The sequence below is a fragment of the Myotis myotis genome, unplaced genomic scaffold, assembly GCF_014108235.1.
Source record: "Myotis myotis isolate mMyoMyo1 unplaced genomic scaffold, mMyoMyo1.p scaffold_m19_p_15, whole genome shotgun sequence".
Classification (NCBI taxonomy): Eukaryota; Metazoa; Chordata; class Mammalia; order Chiroptera; family Vespertilionidae; genus Myotis; species Myotis myotis.
This window is the reverse complement of record NW_023416319.1, coordinates 15932817-15956649: the sequence shown is the minus strand read 5'-3', so window position 1 is coordinate 15956649 and position 23833 is coordinate 15932817. Positions and strand designations below refer to the sequence as shown.

General features: G+C 37.8%; 1 protein-coding gene across 9 annotated transcripts in view; it reads left to right on the top strand.

Moving 5' to 3' along the window:
* CNNM2 (cyclin and CBS domain divalent metal cation transport mediator 2) overlaps positions 1-23833 on the top strand; it is a 112712-nt gene that overhangs the window by 49147 nt on the left and 39732 nt on the right. For 5 of the 9 annotated variants that reach the window (XR_004972130.1, XR_004972134.1, XR_004972131.1 and 2 more), the window contains exon 2: positions 20430-20524. The exons of the other annotated variants lie outside the window; for them this stretch is intronic. The gene's annotated coding sequence lies outside the window, so the exon portion shown is untranslated. The remainder of the gene's footprint in view (positions 1-20429; positions 20525-23833) is intronic. 9 annotated transcript variants of the gene reach the window in all.

The window sequence follows — 23833 nt, the reverse complement described above, 5'->3', positions numbered from 1 at the left end:
TGTTAACCTTGATCACTTGGCTGAAGTAATCAGTCCCTTTGTTTTAAAACTGACTTTGTGCTGTGCTGACAACTCACAAATTTATTTTCCAGCCCAGATTTTCTTGAACTCCAGATTCATATATTTAAATATATATTCAACAGCTCAGTTTGGAGCCAACTCAAACATAAGATGGTCAAAACTAGACTCTTGAGTTTTCCTATGCTCTCCAAATCTACACTTGCTGTAGTCCTCTTTTTTTCAATGAAGGCATTTCCATTTTTCCAGTTGTCAGGATAAAAATCTTAGTGCTATCCTTTGCTCCTTGTCTCTCTCATCCTTATGTATAATATGTCAGGAAATCATACTGACTAGCTTCAAAATATTTCCAGAATGTGGCCACTTGACACCATCCTACCTCTGCCACCTGAGCCACCATCATCTTATACTGGATAGTGGCATTGGCTCCTAATAGGTCATCCTGCCATTTCACCCTTGCCTCCTTAGAATCCATTTTCCACACAGCAGTTAGATCCATTTTTTAAGAAACCTTTACTGACATTTATAAACATACATAAAAATGCCCATATTATGAGTTTGAGTGAGTTTTCAGAAACTGATCAACCTGTATAACCAGCATCCAAGCAAGAAATAGCACATTACCAGCAACTTCTCATGCTCCCCTCCAGTTACGCTTCCCCCAGGGGACCACTGTCTTGACTTCTAAGAACATAGATTAGTTTTTCCTGTTTTTGTGCTTTATGTAAATGGAATACTACAATATATTTGAGTCTGGATCCTTTTATGCAACACTATATGTGTGAGAGTCATCCATGATGTTGCATGATGTTGGTTTCTTCTCAGTGCTGTATACTCTTCTATTGTGTTAATATATCACAATTTATCCATTCTGCCATTGATGGACATTCAAATGGTTCCCAGTTTTTGGCTATTATGAATTATGCTGCTATGAATGGTCTAGCATGTCTTTTGACAGGTATATGTATGCATTTACGTTGGGTATATACCTAGGAGTGAGAATTCTGTTTGTAGGGTATATATAGGTTCAGACTTAGTAAATACTTATTGCTCAGTAAATATTTGTTGAATAAATGAATGTATGCTATGGATAGAGAGTGCGGGCCAGAGAGGTTAAAAACTTCTGTGGCTGTACATTAGTGGAATAGCCAAGGCTAAATTGGCCAATTTAAGAAAGCTGAAGAATGGGATGACTTTAGAAAGTGTTATATTAATAGAATCAGAGCAACACTAATGAAAATAACTTCTAATATTATAGTTCCCAACAGCCATAAAGTATGGGAATTCCAGTCTTTGAAGCAATAGCAATGGCTCCAAGTCTCTGTCTCTACAAGTACAAAGTTTTTGCAGGAAAAAAATTAAATGTTAGTGATTTTTAAAAAGTATGTGTAGAAGGTTTAGGAAAATACTCTCTCTAGAACAAGGTATTTCTTTAACAGTCCAATCCAGAATATAGCAAGAGTATCACACAATTATTTTTATCACTATTCTTTTTTTAATTACAGTCCATGTTAAGAACAGAAAAAGACCAAATTTTGCTAATATTTTCTAACATAAAAGGAAAATATGAAAGGGAGAATTTTTTCTTTCTGCGACAATTGGACAAAATTCCTGCTTTGCATAAGAAACCTTGATAGACCTTGAGAATTCTAAATTACTCTAGATTGTTTTGTCTGGTTTTCTTACGAATTTGAATAGTTGATTTTTCTTTCTGTCTGAGGCATGTTTTGCCTCGCCTCACCCTCATGTTTAACTTAATTAGTAATCCTCTTCTGTATCTTAATATTTTGTCTGATACAGCCAAAAGTCTCAAAACAACATTGAGAACTCTCAGAGCTTCTTTATCTGCCAAGTTCCTCATCAACAGGGCTAGATATAGGAAGTCTCTGTGGTGCCTTGCTTCCAAGTGAATGGCCCTACACAAACCAGAAAATTGGTCTCATTTGAGTTCCCTGATATTCTCTGAGTAGATTCTTGGCTTACATATTACCCTGCAATACATATAAGATTCTTCCTTGGGTTCTTACTGGCTGCTCTTAGTCATATTTCTTCTAGCCATCAACTCCAACATCATGACCAAGTCATGAGCACCCAGAGGTAAGCCTTTTATGACTTATTCTGCAATAGAACATGTTTTTGTCTTGTGTTTATATTACCAGATCAGGTTATGGGATGAGTAGTTCTTTCAGCTACAATGTAATTAGTTAAGAACAGCTCATCAGGGGACAGTAGTAAAAGCAGGCTTGGGCGGGTTTCCTAGTTTTCTGAACAGAGAACAAATATGCCTTGCCAGAAGAGCGGCCTCCCAAACGATGATGTTTGGCACGCCCAGGCTCTGCTGTATTATCCATCAGTTTGGAGACCCATATTTTTTAATATCTGTGATGCCATCTCTTTACTAAACTGTGCTTACCCCTGGATGCTGTTCAATGCCTGCCTTGGTTCACCTGTAGTGTTCAGTGGCTGTTTTGGTTTGTAGGACACGAGCTAGCACTAATGTTCACCTGCCCTGTTTAACTTGGGGAAAATCGTCACGCTGTGCCACTGAATCTCAAAAATTACAAAGATAGTGCATTTGATTTAGATTTGAGTATAGGTGGTGATGGGTATTCTGTGAGACCTCTGAAGCCAGAACTAGAATCAATTTGGAAATTACAGGAAGTCGATTCCAGCTTGATATAAATAGAATTTCCAGTGAGCAGAGCTGTTTGAAATGTTCTGTATTGCCCCCAAATGTGTAGAATTATATTAGGGATGATTCAGCAGAAACTAGGTAAATAATTGTAGGGATTTTGTGTAGGAATTGAAGTATGGATAGTATGGGCCAGATAATACACTGGTGGGATTTTTGATTCAGGCATAAATGTTCAATGGTTGTATACTAATGCACAGAAAGAAAACAAGCTGAGAAGACTATAGTGGTGATTGGTTAGTCAGTGAACAAGATGAAATTGCCAAGGGAGGGTGTTCCCAAAAGAGCAGCAGGTCAAATATGGAAGCCAATGTTTAAAAGATGGAAGCAGGAAATGGAAATGCTGAAGGAAGACATTCAGAGGAAAAAACCATACTGTTTTCCACAGTGGCTATATATACGATTTTACATTCCCACAGCAGGGTCCAAAGCTTCCAGTTTCCCCACATCATCATCAGCACTCGTTGTTGTGTGTTTTTTATAGTCCCTACCCTAATGGGTCTGAGGTGGTATCTCATTGTAGTTTTGATTTGCATTTCCTTAATGATTAGTGATGTCGAGCATCTTTTTTTGTGCTAATTGGCCATCTGTATATCTTTGGAGAAATGTCTATTCAATTTCTTTACCCACTTTTAGATCATGTTGTTTTATTGTTTGAGTTGTTAGAGTTTTTTTATTAAAAATGTATTCTGGATACTTACCCCTTATTAGATACGATTTGCAAATATTTTCTTCCATTCTGTGGGTTGCCTTCTCACTCTCTTGGTAGTGTCTTTTGGTATACAAAATCTTTAATTTTCATGAAATCCTATTTGTCTATTATTTCTTTGGTTTCTTTTTTAAAAAAATTTTTTTTTAAGTCATTACATATGTGTTCTTATCCCCATGTCTCTCCCTAACCCCTCCATCTTTGGTTTCTTGTACCTTTGGTGTCACATTTAAGATATCAATGCCAAATCCAATGTAGTGAAGCTTTTGTCTGTATTTCTTCTAAGAGTTTTATTCTTTTAGGTCTTGTTTAGGTCCTTGTTCTATTTTGAGTTATTTTTTGTATATGGTTTTAGGTAAGGGTTCAGTTTCATTCTTTTGCATGTGGATATCCAGTTTTCCCAGCCCCATTTGTTTAAAATACTATCCTTTTCCCCATTGAAAGGTCTTGGCACCCCGTCAAAAATCACTTGGCCATAAATGCAAAGATTTATTTCTGGGCCCTCTAGTATATTCCATTTGTCTATATCTCTGCCACACTGTTTTGATTACTGTAGCTTTATAGTACATTTTGAAATGAGGACATGTGAGTCTTCCAGTTTTGTTCTTTTTCAAGATTGTTTTGGCTATTTGGAATCCTTTGAGATTCCATATTAATTTTAGGATGGATTTTTCTATTTCTGCAAAAAGTATCATTGGAATTGCATTGAATCTGTAAATCACTTTGGGTAGTATGGACATTTTAACAATATTAAGTCTTCTAGTTCATGAATAGGGGTTGTGTCTGTATTTACATCTTCTTTGATTTCTTTCAGCAATGTTTTGTAATTTTCATTGTACAGGTCTTTCTCCTCTTTGGTTATTTTCTACGTATTTTATTCTTTTTTTATATTATCGTGAATAGATTTTTTGGTAATTTTTTCAGATTATTCATTGTTTCTATATAGAAATGCAACTGATTTTTGTGTGTTGGCTTTGTATCCTATTACTTTACTGAATTTATTTGTTCTTACTATTTTTGTGGAATCTTTGGGGGTTTATACATAAAATTGTATCATCTGCAAATGGATAATTCTACTTCTTCCTTTTCAGTTTGGATGCCTTATTCCTTTTTTATAGCATAATTGCTTTAGGTAGAACTTCTAGGACTGTGTTGAAAAGAAGTGCTAAATGTGGGTATCCTTGCTTTGTCCCTAATCTTAGAGGAAATCCTTTGAGTATGATATTTGCTGTGGGTTTTAACATATGGCTTTTATTATATTACTAGTAGCCCTGCGCATGAATCTGTGCACCAGTAGCTCACTGCTGCCCTCCTCTAGCTCTCTGCCTGCTGCCCTGCCCTCCTCTAGCTCCCCCTGACCCCCCTTCATAGCTTGCTGCCCTGCCCCCTCCTGTAGTTCTCCGCCACCTGCTTGTAGCTCGCTGCCCCGCCCTCCTGCTGATCCGTGATCCAGTTGTTACATGGTCGGTCGTTATGTAACGACAATTTGTATATTACATCTTTATTATCTAGGATGGTACTTTCCTTTTTTAAAAAAATATGTTTTTATTGATTTTAGAGAGGAAAGGAGAGAGAGGGGGGGATTGAAAATCCAGTGATTGGAGAGAATCATTGATTGGCTGCCTCCTCCATGCCCCACACTGGAGAGAGAATCCACAACCTGGGCATGTGCCCTGACCAGGAATCCAACCATGACCACCTGGTTCATAGGTCGATGCTCAACCACTGAGTCACACCAGGTGGTACTTTCTTTCTATTCCTAGTTTGCTGAATGTTCTTATTATGGAAGGGTGTTGATTTTGTCAAATGATTTTTCTGTATCAGTTGAGATGATCATGTACCCTCTTCATTCTGTTGATGTATGGCATGTTACATTGATTGATTTTTATATGTAAACCCACCTTTACATTTCAGATATAAATATTACTTGATCATGGTATATAATCTTTTTAATATTGGTGAATTCTGTCTGTTAGTATTTTTGCATCAATGTTCATAAAGGATATTGGTCTGTAGTATTCTTTTCTTGTAGTGTCCTTAGCTGGCTTTGGTATTAGGGTAATGCTGACCTCACAGAATGAGTTAGGAGGTGTTTCCTCATTCAGTTTTTTTGGAAATGTTTGAGAAGGACTGGTGCTAGTACTTTAAATGTTTGGTAGAAATCACCAGTGAAGCCATCAGGTCCAGGGCTTTTCTTTGTCAAGAGATTTCTGATTACTGACTCAATCCCTTATTAGTTACTAGAAGCCCGTTGCACAAAGATTTGCGCAATAGGCCTTCCTTCCCCTGGCTGCTGGCACCAGTTTTCCTCCGGCACCCGGGACGCAGGCCTTTGGTCCAGCTGCAGCGGAGAAGCCAAGCCTCTTCAGTCTTCGCTCCGTGCCTGTGTATGCAAATTAACCGCCATCTTTGTTGGATTAATTTGCATTCTCATCTGATTGACTGGTGGGCATAGAAGAGTGACAGCAATTTGCATGTTTCTCTTTTATTAGTGTAGATAGGACTATTCAGATTTTCTTTTTCTTCATTATTTAGTGTTGGCAGGTTTTATGTTTCTAGGATTTTGCCCATTTCATCTAGGGCATTCAATTTGTTGGTGTACAATTGTTCATAGTACTCTCCTGTAATACCTTTTATTTCTGTAGAATTGGAAGTATTCATTTCTGATTTTAGTAATTTGAGTCTTCTTTCCCTTTTTTTAGTCCTCTAGCTAAAGGTTTGTCAATTTTGTTGATCTTTTTGAAGAACCAACTCTTGGTTTCATTGATTTTTCTGTTCTTTATTTAACTTATTTATGCTCTAGTCTTTATTATTTTCTTTCTTCTATTAGCTTTGGGAGTAGTTTTTCTTTTCAGTTCCTTAAATTGTAAAGTTAGGTTGTTGATTTGAGAATTTTCTTGGTTTTTAATGTAATAAATTTTTTAACTATAAATTTCCCTTAGCATCACTTTTATTGTGTCCATAAATTTTAGTATATGGTGTTTTCATGTTCATACATCTCTAAGTATTTTCTAATTTCTTTTGTGATTACTTTCTTTTTTCCATTGTTTAAAAGTGTGTTTAATTTTCACAATTTTGTGAATGCTGCAGTTTTTGTTAATTTCTGTTGTGGTCAAAGAAGAAATTTTGTATATCTTTTAAAATCTATTGAGACTTTATTGGTAGCCTAAGGTCTATCCTGGAAAATGTTCCACGTACACTTGAAAGAATGTGTATTCTGTTGTTGTTGGGTAGAGTTTTCTGTATATGTCTGTCTGTCCTTATTTCCTTATTTATCTTCTGTTTGGTTGTTCTATTCATTATTATGAGTGGAGTATTGAAATCTCCAACTATTACTGTAGAATCAACTATTTTATCTTTCAATTTTGTTAGTTCTTGGTTCATACATTTTGTTGATCTGTCATTAGGTGTATAAATGTTTACAGTTCTTATATCTTCTTGCGGTATTGAACCCTTTATTAATACACTAGTGGCCTGGTGCACGGATTTGTGCACATTGAAAGGAAATTAATTAGAAGAAAGATTTGTGTGGTAATTGTTACTGCAAAAAATTACATGGCAAAATAGTATATATAATATAGTATTATAAAATTTAAAATACGTGTGTGATTGGTGCCAGCAATAACTTTATATGTATCATGCATGGGCGAGTCAGTGTTTATTTTTAAATTGCCAGTGTGCATCATATGTACTGGCCAGGTGGTCAGTTGGCCCGTCGGATGGATGGACAGTCAATCACTTAGCCATATATATATGTGTGTGTGTGTATATATATATATATATATATATATATATATATATATATATATATATATATATACACACACACACACACACACACACACACACACACACACACACTAGAGGCCCGGTACACGAACTCTTGCATGGGTGGGGTCCCTCAGGGTGGCCTGCAGTTATCAGGCCCCAGCTCGTGCACCCAGCCTCGCAGCCCTGCAACCCCACCTGGCAGCCCGCTGTGGCCTGGCACCGCCCCCTCACCTGCTCCACTATCCTGCCTGTGAGACAATCGATCTGGGCCGGGGCCCCCACCCGGCTCCCTCAGCGCCTGGGTGTTGGGCGGCGGCCCCGCCCCCAACTGCCATTGCTGGTCACCGTCTGTGGAGTGATCACTGGCGCAATCAGGCCCTTGCTTGTAACCACCTTGGCCTGGCGCCGCCTGCTCACCTGCTCCACCATCCCACTGTGGTCCTGCTCTTGTTGGGGCCCATTGAGGCCAGCAGCACCTCCATTGCCACCTGCTGCCAGAGCCTTGTCACCGACACCTGCCATGTTCCGTGCTGCCCCCTGGTGGTCAGTGCACGTCATAGGGAGCGGTCAAACTACCAATCGAACTCCTAAACAATTTGCATATTAGGCTTTTATTATATAGGATAATGTCTTTCTTTCTTGTAATTATTTTAAAATTTAAGTTCTATATTGTCTGATATGTGTATTGCCACCTTTGATCTCTTTTGGTTACTATTTTCATGGAATATCTTTTTTCATTCTTTCACTTTCAACTGTATGTGTCTTTGGATCTCAAGTGAGTCTCTTGTAGACAGCATATAGTATATGTGTTTCTGCATTCTGCTAATTTCTATCTTTTTACTGAAGAGCTTAATCCATTTACATTTAAAGTAGTTATTGATAAGGAGGGACCTAGTTCTGTCATGGTGCTACCTGTTTTCAATATGCCTTACAGCTTTTTTTGGCCCTTCCTCATTTCCTGCATTACTGTACTCATTTGTGTTTAGTTGATTTTTTTTTTTTTTTGCAGTGAAATTTTAAAATTCTCATTTCTTTTTGTGTTTATTCTATAGCTACTTTCTTTGTGATTACCACAGGGGTTACATTTAACATCTTCAAGTTATAACACTGTAATTTGAATTTATTACAACTTCAATAACATACAAAACTGCTCTTTACAGCTTTGTCCCGACTACTTTTGGTTGTTGATATCACAAAATTACATCTTTATTTACTGTGTGCCTCCAAACATAAACTAAGAAGTTTTTGAAATGCTTTGACTTAAATTATGTGGAAAACAAGATTTGGAGTGAGAAACCAAAGTGACAGTAATACTAGCTTTTACATTAATTGTTTTTTCTTTAAATATATTAGTCTCTTAAATCATGTAGGAAGTACAGTTAAAACCATTTTTATAGGAATACCAGCTTTTGTAATTGTCCATATATTTACTTTTTTAAAAAATATATTTTATTGATTTTTTACAAAGAGGAAGAGAGAGAGATAGAGAGTTAGAAACATCGATGAGAGGGAAACATCGATCAGCTGCCTCCTACACATCTCCTACTGGGGATGTGCCCGCAACCCAGGTACATGCCCTTGACCGGAATCGAACCTGAGACCTTTCAGTCCGCAGGCCAACGCTCTATCCACTGGGCCAAACCGGTTTCGGCTATTTACTTTTATTGAGATAGTTATTTCTCCATATGGCTTCAAGTTAATATCTAGTGTCCTTTCATTTTACCAGGACTTTCTTGAACATTTCTTGCAAGGTAGGTCTTGTGGTCACAAAGTCCCTTAGCTTTTGTTTATCTGGGAATATCTTGATTTCTCCCTCACTCTTAAAAGGTCAGTTTGGCCAGATACAGGATTCTTGTTTGATAGTGTTTTTTTTCTTTTTCCTATTAGTACTTTGACTATATCAACGCACTGTTTTATGGTTTCCAAAGTTTCTGATGAGAAGTCTGCTGATAAATCTTATTGATAATCCCTTTTATGTGATGATTCACTTCTCTCTTGCTGCTTTTAAGATTCTCTTTGTCACCCTAGCTGTTTTGGCTAAGTGAATAGTGGATCGGCCTGGAGACTGAAATGTCCCAGGTTTGATTCCAGTAAAGGGCTGATGCCTGGGTTGTGGACTCGGTCCCCAGTGGGGGGCGTGCAGGAGGCAGCCGATCAATGATTCTCTCTCATCACTGATGTTTCTCTCTCTCTCTCTCTCTCTCTCCTCTCTCTTCCTCTCTGAAATCAATTAAAAAATGTATTAAAAAAAGAATCTCATGGTCTTTTGAAAGTTGGTTATAATGTGTATTGGTGTCAATCTCTTTGAGTTGTTCTTGAAGACCTAAGGTTTGTTTAGCTTCTAGGATGTTGATATTTGTCTATTTCATTCAATTTGGTAAGTTTTAGCCACGATTTCTTCTAATATTCTCTCTTCCTTTCTCTTTCTCTTCTCCTTCAGGGATTTCCACGATGTATATATCCCACCTTTTCCTTAAACATGTGAGTAATAGGATGAAAACAATGTGAGAGAGTTTATTTGGCGCAAAATCTTTTTGTAAGGAGAGTTTCAGTAGAAAGCTGTTAATTGATGGTGGTTATTCGTCTTACTATAGTTATAATGCTTTGGAAGTTTACAAAGATCATTGCCGTATGCATGTGACAGGGTGAAAAACAAAGATATAAAATTATTAGCATGTGGTACTATCATCCTTTTCTCTCTCTTTCTACTCAGGGAAGTGATATCAGCCCTAGTTAGTGGTGAATGAACCAGAGCGGAGGATGGATAAAGTAGCGAGATGAACTTTTTATTCTCGGGGGAAAAGGCTAACAGAGAGGATAGGGCAGATTTGTTGGGGTGGAAGTGGGGGAAGAAATCTATGGCTGTTTCCTTGAGTGGTGAGACCTCACGGGATAGGATGTTCGAAGAGTATTTCTAGGCAGTAGTGCCCTGAGCTGTGTTATGTTTCCGTAGTGACTCCTGTAAAGAGATGCTAGGTTGTTTTAGTTTCTTTTAAAGTCTTTTGTTTGGTGGGCAAGGCGTTGACATATCACAAGGTGTGACTATATCACTGTTCTGAAACTGGCATCAAGATTGCCCAGTATGTTGTGATCATTAGCTTCTTTGTCACTTGGAGCAACTGCATGAAATGTTTGGGGCCACAGTTATCATTATTTTCTTTAAGTCAGAGGACATTGAGACTCCTGAGAGAATAAGAAGCCAAAGTTCAGAGTTCACTGGCTTCTCTCTGAGGGTTCAATGTGAGGGCCTGAACTATGCAGTAGGTAATTCTGGACACTATTGTTAGGAACCCAGGTGTGCACCAGTTCACTTAATTGACTTAGAAGCTGAAATGGTGTGAGGCAAAGATAGGACCCTGAAACCCTGATAGTAGTAAGTGATAGTAATGCTTTTGGACTGAAATCTGTGAATGTTCACAGGTCCAAAGGAAAGTTAATGGCACACATACAATGAGAGTGCTTTCCTTCGACCACAAAGAAATCCTCTAGGTCTGCAGTTCTTTAAAAAGTTCTATTTACATATTTTTTTCTGACAATTCTATAAAGCATATGTACTTTTCCCCTAGGACCATGGTCGGCAAACTGTGGCTCGCGAGCCACATGCGGCTCTTTGGCCCCTTGAGTGTGGCTCTTCCTAAGCCTTAGGAGTACCCTAATTAAGTTAATAACAATGTACCTACCTATATAGTTTAAGTTAAAAAATTTGGCTCTCAAAAGAAATTTCAGTCGTTGTACTGTTGATATTTGGCTCTGTTGACTAATGAGCTTGCCGACCACTGCCTAGGACAGTGATGGCGAACCTTTTGAGCCTGACGTGTCAGCATTTTGAAAAACCCTAACTTAACTCTGGTGCTGTGTCACATATAGACATTTTTTGATATTTGCAACTATAGTAAAACGAAGACTTATATATATATATATTTTTTAAATATATTTTATTGATTTTTTACAGAGAGGAAGGGAGAGAGATAGAGAGTTAGAAACATCGATGAGAGAGAAACATCGATCAGCTGCCTCCTGCACATCTCCTACTGGGGATGTGCCCGCAACCCAGGTACATGCCCTTGACCGGAATCGAACCTGGGACCTTTCAGTCCGCAGGCCGACGCTCTATCCACTGAGCCAAACCGGTTTCGGCAAGACTTATATTTTTGATATTTATTTTATATATTTAAATGCCATTTAACAAAGAAAAATCAACCAAAAAAATGAGTTCACGTGTCACCTCTTGACACGCGTGTCATAGGTTCACCATCACTGGCCTAGGAGAATGCACACAATTTGCATATAATTTTAGGGAATATTTAGGTTCTGTAGCCTACCTAGGACATCCAGTGAATTCAGCTCATTATTTGCTATCCTTACTACCAAGGTTGCTTGAATGTGTTCCATCATAAAATTCTCCCCATATTTTTCATCAACTGTTAGCTATACCTAAAAATGGCATTAGAAAAGTAATCATTCCACCCATTATTAAAGACAAGATTCTTCAATCCAGCATCGAAACTATGTGGTAATTTGATCAATGAGATTGTTCTCCAGGAAGTGACGTTTTAACGATTTTTGTGATCAGCTTTTTCTCTTTAGTTGCTCTAGAAGTCACCTGTGAATGAGCTCTTTGAAAGTGGATGATTTTATTTATTTTTGGTTAACCCACACCTGAGGATATTTTTCCATTGATTTTTCAGAGAGTGGAAGGGGGGCTGGGAGAGAGAAACATCGATGTGAGAGAGACACATCACTTGGTTGCCTCCTACATGAGGGGATTGAACCCGCAACTCAGGTATGTGCCCTTGACCAGAAAGCAAACCCGAGACCTTTCGGTGTGTGGGCAGATGCTCTAACCACTAAGCCATGCCAGCCAGGGCACAAAGGGGATGATTTTGACTGCTAAAACTATACGAAGATCCTGGGTATAGGATTTAGAATAAGACATACCCAAATAGAAGTAACCCTGGTTGTTAGATTACATTGGGTTTTATAATAAAGGTACTGCTCATTTTGTGTAGTTCAAGTTTTTTCTTGTTCTCTTGGCTTTTTTACATAGTAGACAAGTCTAATTTTAATTCTGAATATTGAGTTTTATTAGGTGAACAGTAATTTTAACAGCCCCCCCCCCCCCCCCACTAAGTAAGTTCTGTCTATATAGATAAGCAAACTTTCGTTGCTGAAGGCCTGGCAAAATGTCAGGGTGAGCAGGGGAACCTTCCACTATCTTTTCAGCCATCTTGAACTGTTCCTAAAGAAAGCTACTTGCCATTTAGGGCATGACTTTTGTCTTTTCTAAAAGCTTAGCTGTGGTCTTTTTCTTTTCATCCTTTTTTTTTTTTTGAGGCTACTTCAGCAAATGAGTTTTATTTTTATTAGGCTTGTTGTATGTTAGGGAAGAAAAATATTTGCTTTATGTGGGTTCTTAATTGAAGTGAGTCACGACTAACTGCACTAAGAAATGAAGCACTTAAAGATACTTTGGGGGTTTTTAAGTGTCTTCTTTACTCACTTGTTGAGCTGTAGGGCTCCTGCTTCATTAGAGATAATTAGAGGCTGTATGAACAGTGTTATTTAATAACAGTTGTAGCTGCCCATTTCATGTTCATTAAGCTTTTAAGTAAACAGAGGGCAGTGCCAGTGAATGAGGTGAGGATAGAACAAGTCTAATTCCTAATCTAGAACACATCTCATCCTTTATACCAGTTTTTTTTAATGTAATCTTTATTATTATTTTTTAATCCTCACCCAAGGACATTTTTTTCCATTGCTTTTTAGAGAGAGAGTGGAAGAGAAGGCGGGAGGGGAAGAGAGAGAGAAAAATTGATGTGAGAGAGCCACATCGATGGGTTGCCTCCCACACTCACTCCAAGTGGGGCTGGGGATCGAACCTGCAACCCAGGTAGGTGCCCTAGACCAGGAATCAAACTCTCAACCCTTCTGAGCATGGGCCAACACTCTAACTACTGAGCCTCCCCCCGCCCCCCCCTCCCCCCCCAGCAAGGGCTGTAATGCCTTCTTTAATGTAATTTTGATGCTTTTCTATTCCCTTCTTTTTGATTTGTGAGATGTGTGTGACCTTTCCTTAATATGTGATGCCTTGAATGGTTATTTGAGGGTGTGGAACTTTATTGTTGGAGAGTAAGATGAGATATCCCCAAGAGTGAGACCCTTAAAGATACTTTTGGGTTTTTTAAATGTCCTCTTTACGCATTTGTTAAACTGTAGGACTTCTGCTTCATTAAAGATAATTAGTGAGTGTATGAACAATATAATAACAGTATAGCAGCCCCCTAGAGTTCATGTTCATTAAGCTTTCAAGTAGACAGAGCACAATGCCAGTAAAAGAGGTGAGGCTAGAACAAGCCTAATGCCTAATCATGGTGTAGATGTGACTTCAGGCGCTGGGGTGGTGCTCGATGCATGCATACTTATATTTGCAGAGTAGTTTTCCCTGCATCAAGGAAGCCCTTAGGGCTTTATCTAGTGATGTCGCAAAGGACATTAGCATGGGCTGGCTAACCGCATCAATATGCATAATTGACAAGCTACTCAATACTTTTGAAGATAAGTACTTTCCACTCTTTTCTTTGGCTATCAAATGTAACTTCATGTAAATATTAACTATATTGTATTATTTTCAGGCCTCTCTTTTGTTACAGAAAAAGTAACATGTATATTCTGTTATACAGGAAGTAATGTGTAACCCTTCATGTACATATGCTAACTCAAAGTGAACAAATTTAAGGAAACTGAAAAATACTGCCTTGCCTCTAGGTGGGTTGGCTTTTAAAACACTATAAATGGGATGAATAGTATGTAGCCCTTTAAAAAACGGATGAGATAGGCACCGAGATTGAAAAGGAAGTAAAACTATATTTGCAGATGACATGATCTTATATAAAGAAAATCCTAAGTAATCCACCATAATACTTTAGAATTAATAATGAGTTCACCATATGGGCAGGGAGGGTACAAGGGAATCACTTGTATTTTATACTTTTATACTGAACAACCCGACAGTCAAATTAAGAAAACAGTTTTATTTACAATTGAACAAAATATTCAGGAATAAATTTAACAGAATTATACAACTTGTCATCTGCAAACTACATAAAACTGTTGAATGTCCAGAATAGGCAAATCTATAGAGACAGAAAGTAAACTGGTTCTTGCCTAAGGGTGGGGGTAAGGGGTTGGGAGAAATGGGAGTGACTGCTGATTGTATGGGTTTTCTTTTGGGGTGATGTAAAAGTTCTGGAATTAGATAGTGGTGATGGTTGTGCAACTATGTGACTATACTAACACCTATTAGAGTCTATACTTTAAATGGGTGAAATGCATGGTATGTGAATTATATCTCATAGGTTTGTTTTTTTTTTAAAGGGGGGATAAGTAGAGATAAAAATAATTGACATGAAAAGATGTGTATAGCTCAGCCGTGGGCAAACTACGGCCCGCGGGCCGGATCCGGCCCATTTGAAATGAATAAAACAACAACAAAAAAAACCCGTACCCTTTTATGTAATGATGTTTACTTTGAATTTATATTAGTTCACACAAACACTCCATCCATGCTTTTGTTCCGGCCCTCCGGTCCAGTTTAAGAACCCATTGTGGCCCTCGAGTCAAAAAGTTTGCCCACCCCTGGATAGCTTAACGATATAAGAGTAATATATGTTTCTGGTTAAATTTTTTTTTTCCCCAAACAAATTTTGTTTGCATCTCATCTACCTAAGCTAGCTAGGTTTATATTCTCTTTAGGAACTTTTTGAAAATGGGAAATATTATGGTAATTGATAGAATAAATTTTGTTTTAGTTTGTTTTGTATGTAAAATAGCTTTTAGAATTAAAATGTTTTTATTGAGCTATCAGAAGAATTTCCTTAGTTTTTGCATGGTCTCCAGTATCATTCAGAAGTTTCTCTGAAACCCTGGGGAGGTTACCACTAGGAATAATCTCCCGGTTTTCCTCCACAAAAATTTGTAAAATATTTTTTAAAAATTACTGTCCTTTGTATAAAGTAAGAATGAGAAACTCAGTAGAGTAAACAAAGGAAAATAAGCATTATAAATCTCATCTCCCACAGATAACTATTTTTAGGATTTTGGTATATTTCCTTCCAAAGGACATTCTTTTAGAAATAACAGATCCATTGAGATATAATTTATACTGTACAGTTGATCCATTTTAAGCTCCCAGTGCTTTCTAATGGGCTTCCTAATGAACTTCTGTATAACGTATATACCGAAACGACACAAATATGAGTATGCTGCTTGGTGGGTTTTCCCATCCATATAAAACAATGCATGTCGAGAAACAGTAACCAGGAGGGAGTAATGTGCCCATGTCCCATTAAGGTTCGAGTTTCTTCTGTTTTTGTACTTTATGTAGAAGAAAACACACAAGATGTATTTTTTGGTTCTGCTTCTTCCGCACCACACTAAATGTGTGAGTTACAATTGTAGAGTGTTCCTTCTCGTTGCCGAGTAGTACTCCATTTTGTGAGTGTACCACAACTTGCGCTGCTATTTGTGCTCTCTCCTTGGAGGTGACCAATGTTTTGTTTTGCAACCAGTGTTATTAATTCTTGTATATCTGTCTAGAAATGCACAAATAAAATGTGTATTTATTTTCCCCTTTTTACATATGATAGCATATTATACATGTTGTATACATATTTTTGTTTTGCTTTTCTCAGTATATCTTAGATAGTTTCATATTGGTACATAAAAAACATTCTCATTCTTTTTTTATGGCTGTATTATATTTATTGTGTGGATTTAGCATAATTGATTTAACCAGTCTCCTATTAGTGGATATTTAAGTGTTTCCAAACATTTTACTACTATTAACAATACAACAGAGGCTTTCCTTTTTCATACATCAGTTTATACTTGTGTAAGTTTTCCTTGTAAATTCCTACTAGTAAGACTTGCTGAATCAAGGGATATCTGGATTTGTAAGTTTGATAGATTTCACCAACTTGTCCTCCAATGCAGTTAAAGTAGTTAACACTTCCACCAGCAATATATGAGAAATTTTGTGTTATAATTTCCTAGGTATCATTGATAACGTTTAAGCATTTATGTGCCACCCTAACCGGTTTGGCTCAGTGGGTAGAGTGTGGGTCTGCGGACTGAAGGGTCCCAGGTTCGATTCCGGTCAAGGGCATGTACCTTGGTTGTGGGCACATCCCCAGTAGGGGGTCTGCAGGAGGCAGCTGATCGATGTTTCTCTCTCATCAATGTTTCTAACTCTCTATCCCTCTCCCTTCCTCTCTGTAAAAATCAATAAAATATATTTTAAAAAATTATGTGCCTACTTGAGTGATCAAAATCTTGACAAAAGTATCAAGTATATACTTTTTGTTAGTGGAATAGAAGTTAAGATTTTTAAAAATTTTTAAGTTAAGATTTATTTTAAATCATGTTCTAAAAATAATGGTTCAGTGTAGTTTGGTGGATAAAATATTAGGCATTGTTTAGAAGGAATCTGAAACCAAATAGGCACCATCATAGTCATACATTAACATCTTATATTGTTACATCTGAAGTGTTGGTCTAAGTTTTAGGTGCAGTAATACAGGAAAAACATGATTGAGTTGAGGATGACATGGACTAAAATATAAGTAGTCCCATTTGGAAATATAAATGACAATGAGTGAGGGTAGAATATGAAAACTAAATTTTATAAAATTATGAAAAATATGAATGTGGCACATAACATTTTAATGAACATGTATTAGAATTTTAGAATTCATGGGTATATGGGACATTTCAAAAGAAGTGGGTGGCCACTTGTGCCAGAGCAAATTGAAGATGGATCAACTGTAGAATACATTTTTATATTTTCAATTGGGAACAGTCATTTGAAAATTACACAAAATCCAGAATTTATGAAGAAAAAGATTGGCAATCAATTAACTATGTTAAAAGGCAACCACAGATTAGGATAAATGCAAAACAAATGATAGCACAAAATTATTTACAAAGAGCTTTTATTTTTATTTTTTAAAAGTTTTTTGTTTTGGGGGGTTTTTTTTGAGGGAGAGGGCGAGAGATGGGCAAGGGGAGAAGAAAGAGGAGGGAGAGAGAGAAAAACATTGATGTAAAAGTGGAACATCGATTAACTGCCTCCTGCACACCCCCTACCAGGGATTGAGCCCGCAACTGGGGCATGTGCTCTGACCGGGAATTGAACCAACAACCTTTAGGTGTGTGGGACAACGCCCAACCAACTGAGCCACACTGGCCAGGGTGATCTTCAAGTTCTTTATTTATAAAATATGGGCAGTAGTTCATAAGGCCCTCTATTCTATAAAACAGTGACGGCAAACCTATGACACGCGTGTCAGAGGTGACACACGAACTCATTTTTTTGGTTGATTTTTCTTTGTTAAATGGCATTTAAATATATAAAATAAATATCAAAAATATAGGTCTTTGTTTTACTATGGTTGCAAATATGAAAAAATTTCTATATGTGACACAGCACCAGAGTTAAGTTAGGGTTTTTCAAAATGCTGACACGCCGAGCTCAAAAGGTTCGCCATCACTGCAAAAAGGAAACATTTGAGTCCTGCTAGAGTCCTTTGAAGGGAGGACAGAAGCCCAGGGAATGTTTGTTAGCCTTTTTAGGTCTCAGTTTTGTGATAATATAAAGTGGAATTAATAGTCCCTTGGATAATTGTTATACACAAATACAGTGCCTGGCACACACGGGCCTGCAGTAATTGCGAATTATTACTATTACTGCAGTCATGCAATGTCTGTTGATGGAATTGTAGGCTGTGTGGACCTAAGCTGTACTCTAAGGGAAGGAAGTCTCCTAACTTGGTGAGTTAGATAAAGTTTTGCTCTGAAAGGTCATTAGTAGAAGGCAAGCACGGGACGGGGTACGCTCGGTGAAGTGTGACGGTGGGATGCCAAAAAAATTGGGGTTTACAGTAACAGCCCCCTTATCCAAGCAGAAAACAGAGTCTGACGCAAGCAGTGCTTTCTAAATGGCTCTGAATGGAACAACCTACCAGGAAAATTTTCCATCTAGAGTCCTGTTAATTAACCCAAATGAGACCACACTGCTGGGAAATCCAAGAGCAATGGAAAATAAAAAGGGCGCCCTTGCATTGAATGGGTTAAGACTGTATTATACTTTAATTCAGAAACAAGTTTTGGTGGTTGAAAAAAAAGTTAAAGTAATTAATTCTGCAGTAAACTGTGTTAGATTAAATTTATTGAGGGGAAACTCATAATTCTGTATAGAATCTCTGTAATTCTAGATCTGGGGTCTAGATTTTGATCAAGTGTTACTATCCAATCCTGACAAAATTGCCTTAGTACAGTTTGAACCTTGAGAAACTCATAGAGTAAGTAAAAACCATTGTAAGAAATAACATTTTTTCTATAAATTCTGAGGTCTTATTTGTATTGGTCCTTTTATCTTTGTTCCTGCCATTTATCACGTTAACACACGACTTAATAGCTAGAATTTTATACTGGTCAGTTAAGTTGAGGCAGTGATCTCATTATGTCATTTAAAATTCTCTATCTCCTGTATTTCCTATACACTGAAAATTAGATCCAAGTTCTTGATTAAACGTTTTTGGCAAGAATACTTTATAGAGGATGAAATATACTTCAGAATACATCACTCATGTTGCTGGTTGTCCACCATTAATGATGTTAAATTTGATAACTTGGTTAAGGTGGTGACTGCCGATTGTCCCCATTGTAAATATATGTTTTCCTCGTCCATGTATTTTCACAGTAATCCGTGGAGTGATACTTTGGCACCACGTGAATATCCTTTTCTGGATTGACCTTTCCCCTAGTGGTTTCAGCAGCCATTAAGGTTCTTTTCCTGAATCAATTTATTTCAAGAGGCATTGCAAAGTAGTATTGGCATTCTTCTGATATAGGACCAAGGCATTTTCTCTGAGTGTAGATTCACTGGTTGGTGTTTCCTGTAGTGGTGTGTGAATCACACTCAAAATATATCTTCTCGCCCTAACCGGTTTGGCTCAGTGGATAGAGCATCGGCCTGTGGACTCAAGGGTCCCGGTTCGATTCCGGTCAAGGCCATGTACCTTGGTTGTGGGCACATCCCCAGTGGGGAGTGTGCAGGAGGCAGCTGATCAATGTTTCTCTCTCATCGATATTTCTAACTCTCTATCCCTCTCCCTTCTTCTCTATAAAAAATCAATAAAATATATTTAAAAAATATATCTTCTCTAACTTTTCTAAATCTCTCAATTGAATTTTCTTTTTAAATGGAATAAGCAATATAAAGCATTTTGAAGCAATACTAGTGCAGAATCTTGCTATATTTTTTTCCTTCATAATTCTTTTGCCCACTGTTAATTCAATATCAGTTTTTCTTGAGCAGCTTGCTTTTACTGATTCTTTCCAGAGAATTCATCATAGTTTCCATAGAAACAACAACTCTTTAGTCTCATCAATTTCTGTAATATTTAAATTACATAATTGTAGCATCAAGGCATGATATTACGAACAGGTTTGGGAACAAAAATAACCAATTGTTAGTAAACCTCTGCTTCTTCTATGGGAGTATGCAGAGGACTAGAGAGTAGCCTACTAGCCTAAGGCATTTAGTGTGCTGGGGCCTCAGTCATTGTTTTACAGGGAGAATGGAGTGTGTGGTGAACCAGCATGTTGTTACATGGAGGTCCCTTAAAAGATAGTCTATCTGATTGTAATTTACTTGCCTTGTCTTCCCCACTGTCATGACTCCCAGTTCCTTGACAGTAAAGACTCGTTTTATTTGTATGTTTTTGTTGTAATCTTTAGTGTTTTGTACAGTGCCTAGCATATAGTGAGTGCCCAGTAAAAATATTTGTTGAATGAATCCATGACCAGCACCAGAGGAGACTATATTGACCTCAAGTGAATTCTGATCTTATAGTAATCTTCACAATATCTTTGCAAACGTCAGGGTTTGTATGATCATTGCATATAATTTATTCTTTCATTGGTTTTTCTTCTCATTCTCCTAGTCTTTGAGTCTTTCTCTGCTTTGTGCCAACTTCCTTCAATTTATTGAGCATTGCAAGCTACCATGTGTTTATTATCTTTCCATTTCCCTGACAAAAATGCAAAAATGTAAGTTTTTCTGCAATGACACTATCACAAAGAGAGAAGAGAGTCCTAGGAAAATACAAAGTAGATCCTTAGTTCTCTATTCTAGAGCTTAATCAATCCCAGGAACTGAAGTCTTCTGTTTCTTCACAGAGGAAATATGACAAAGGCAGTGGCTGTACAAGCTTCCTTCATGGGCCGCCCTCCCCACTGCCTCATCCAGTAAGCGGGAGCAACTACTTCTAGAGGTGAGAGGGGAGGGAGGACAATCTCCATAACCCATTTGATCCACCTAGCCGCAAAATTTTGGTTTTGAGAGAGTGAACAATTTATAGAGTTGCTATACTGAAGAACTTAAAAGAAAACAAGCCTACATAGGATTGAATGGTCAGGTGATAAAAATTATGCTCTTTGATAGAAGTCTATAACCTATATTCTGAAAGAAGCTACTTATAGTTGAATAATCCTCATGATCTCAAGGTCCTGTTTCTAGAGATAATAAAAGGTATTATACGTGTACATTTAAGATTATTTTTAACTTCCAGAACCAGGACAAACTTCATCAATAATATATCATTATCATTTATTGATTAGTTAGTATGTGCTAAGCACTTCGTTAAATTCCACATTTTTTCATTCATTTTTAATTATTTTTTTAATTTTATTGATTTCAGAGAGGAAGGGAAAGGTAGGGAGGGATAGAAACATCAATGATGAGAGAGAATCATTGATCGGCTGCCTCCTGCATGCCCTCTACTGGGGATCAGTCCCGCAACTCGGGGCATGTACCCTTACTGGGGCTGGAACCAAGACCTGGTTCATAGGTCAATGCTCAATCACTGAGCCTTGCCAGCCAGACCATTCATTTTTTAAATAGTAACCTTAGGATTTATCTCTGTTTTACAGATGATTAAAGTGAGAGGCCAAAAGAGGGTAAATGACTTGTCCTCGGTCACAAGCTAATATGTAGCAGAACCAAAAGATCCAAACCCACCTGTCTAATTTTAGTTTAAGCCCTTAAGCCCTGACAATATTCTCTAGGGTCCCATCACTAACACTGCTAAAAATTGTGACTTTTGGTGAGGGATCAATGACCAAGGATGACTTAGATCTTCTGAATGTTATGTCAGGAACCAGTAGACAGTTGAAGTACCTTCTCCCAGAAACCTTAAAACATGTTATTTTTACTGAGGGGCAGGTATACTTTTAAAGAAGTTTACATAATAAGTAAATGAATGTTGAGTTCTTTTGAACATTCATTCAGTAAGCTAAATGCTTTTTATTTTTCTTGACAAGCCATCATATTTGAATATCTGAGTCTCAGTTTTCAGGCTGAATTCATGTTGTATACTTAAGAAGACAATGAAAATTCTTTAAAGATATTCTCAAGCTCAACAGGAAGGAGCACAGAGTTTGATTTCTACTTGTTTTTCAAGTTGGCTTCATTTGGAGACAAACTCTATTGTAACTTTTCTAGAATTTGGTGCCAATAGGAGTAAAAATAATAAAATCAGTACAATTAACTTAAATAGGAAATGAGAGTCTTTTATGTACAAGGCCTTAGCTTAGGTAACAATTGGCCACTCTTCTGGGAAACTTGCTAAAATTACAGACAACCGGCAGTTGCTGATTGGCCTCCTTTATTGCATTGTGTCCCAGGAAGAAAAACAATGTCTTGTGATAAGAGCTTGCAGAGATAATACCATTTTTTCTAATCTTCATCCCCCTTCCTATTTTCTTATGATTAATTTGAGCTATTTATTCAGCATTTATTGAGCGTATTATATACCAGGCACTGTGCTTGCTCCTGAGGCTTTAGATATGAAAGAGAACTCTTGCCTTAAAGAATCTCACAGTATAGTAGAGGAAAGAACACATTATCATACAGAATAATAAATGTTCCGATGGAGCTAGTGAAGGCTCTATGGGAGCAGAGACAGGACAGCCAAGCCTGCTGGCAAAGGGGAGGCCAGGACGACTTCCAGGGTGAGAGGATGCTTGAATTGCATCTTTGAGGAAGAATAAGAGTAAAGGAGCCAAGGGGAGGAAGGTGTTCTTGGCAGAGGGAACCATGAAATGGTGTATTTAGATTGGAGAATGGCAAACAGTATGGCACGAAATGAGCAAAGACGTGGGAGATGAAGCTGGAGAAGGAGCTTTGGATCATGTCACGGTGGGCATTGTAGGCCATACCATTGCATTTACTAGTAGACTATGTAATCGAAAGCCATTAAAAGTTTCAAGTAGGGGAATAACATGTTCAGGTTTGCTTAATAGGAAGATTACTATGGCATCAGTGAGATGTCTTTGAAGAAATTGTTAAAGTTAGACGAAGGTTGTTGCAGTTCAGAAGAGAAATAACGGAGACATGTATCTAAGGTGAGCTGCTCATGGGGATGGAGAATATGGGAGAGATTCAATAGATACTTAGGAGGTAGTCTTAAATTTAAAACTTAACACAGTGTTCTGGAACCGGTTTGTCATAGCAGGGTGACACTAGAGGAAAAGGAGGAATCTAAGATGACTCTCGCCTTCACATTTGATGTGCTGGTGCCATTAGGCAGCAAGAGGAGCAGAGTGGAGGGACAGGTTTGGTCAAGATGATACAGTTTGGGATGTGTTGATCTTGAGATGCTTGTGGGACAGTAAAGAGGACCAAGTAGGCAACTGGGATATTTTTGAATCTGGAGTTTAGGAAAAAATATTGGACTGGGGATGTTACTAGTATATAGATTTGAGAGTTTTCATTCTATGTGTTAATATCTGCTTATGTCATAGTTACTTAACTAGTACGTAGTGAAAAACAGATTTACCATAAAGCTAATTAAGTTTAAGCTAAGTGCTTCACATGCATGGGCCTTGATAAGGGCCCTCACAAATGTGTCTATGTGGTTATGCTTTTTTAAAATTGCAAAATCCAGATGTTTTATACAATTAGTCAAAATTGCTCTCTTGCCACTTCAAATTACTCACTATTGTTGTGTCTGGTGATGGTGAAGTGGTCCCAGGTGATTTTGGGAATCCAGCTGTGGAAAGTGAGCTGGGGATACATTTAGTTTGGGTTTGCAGTCACTTCAGTGGATAGTTATTGCTGGCCACCCAGTGAGGTAATGCTGTTGAGAAAGACTCCTGCCAGCCTACCCAGGACTGTGCCAGCCTACCCAGGACTGTGACACAAAAGTACAGGACCAGCATCGTGTTGAGATAGAATATGTCCTAACATATCTGGAATCATGGAAATGGAAAAGGGTGAAATGTACAAAGCCAGAAACTGATTGGCAGAAACACTTTACACTCATCTGATTTTATCTTCGCTGGAAGGACAGCCTGATACAGACAGATCTGTAAAGAAGTGTATTTGAAATGGGACCCAGGCAGCAGGAGTTCAGGAGAAAGGGAAGTGAAATGGGAAGGGGGGCGGGAAGAAATTCCAGGATGTGACAGCACATTGGATATGGCACCAACTGAGGGCCAAGGTGTTCTGTCCTACCCAGGGCCTTTCCAGGAGCCTTCCCAAGTGCTCTCAGAACTGTCCACTGAGAACAAAAGGGGGAAGT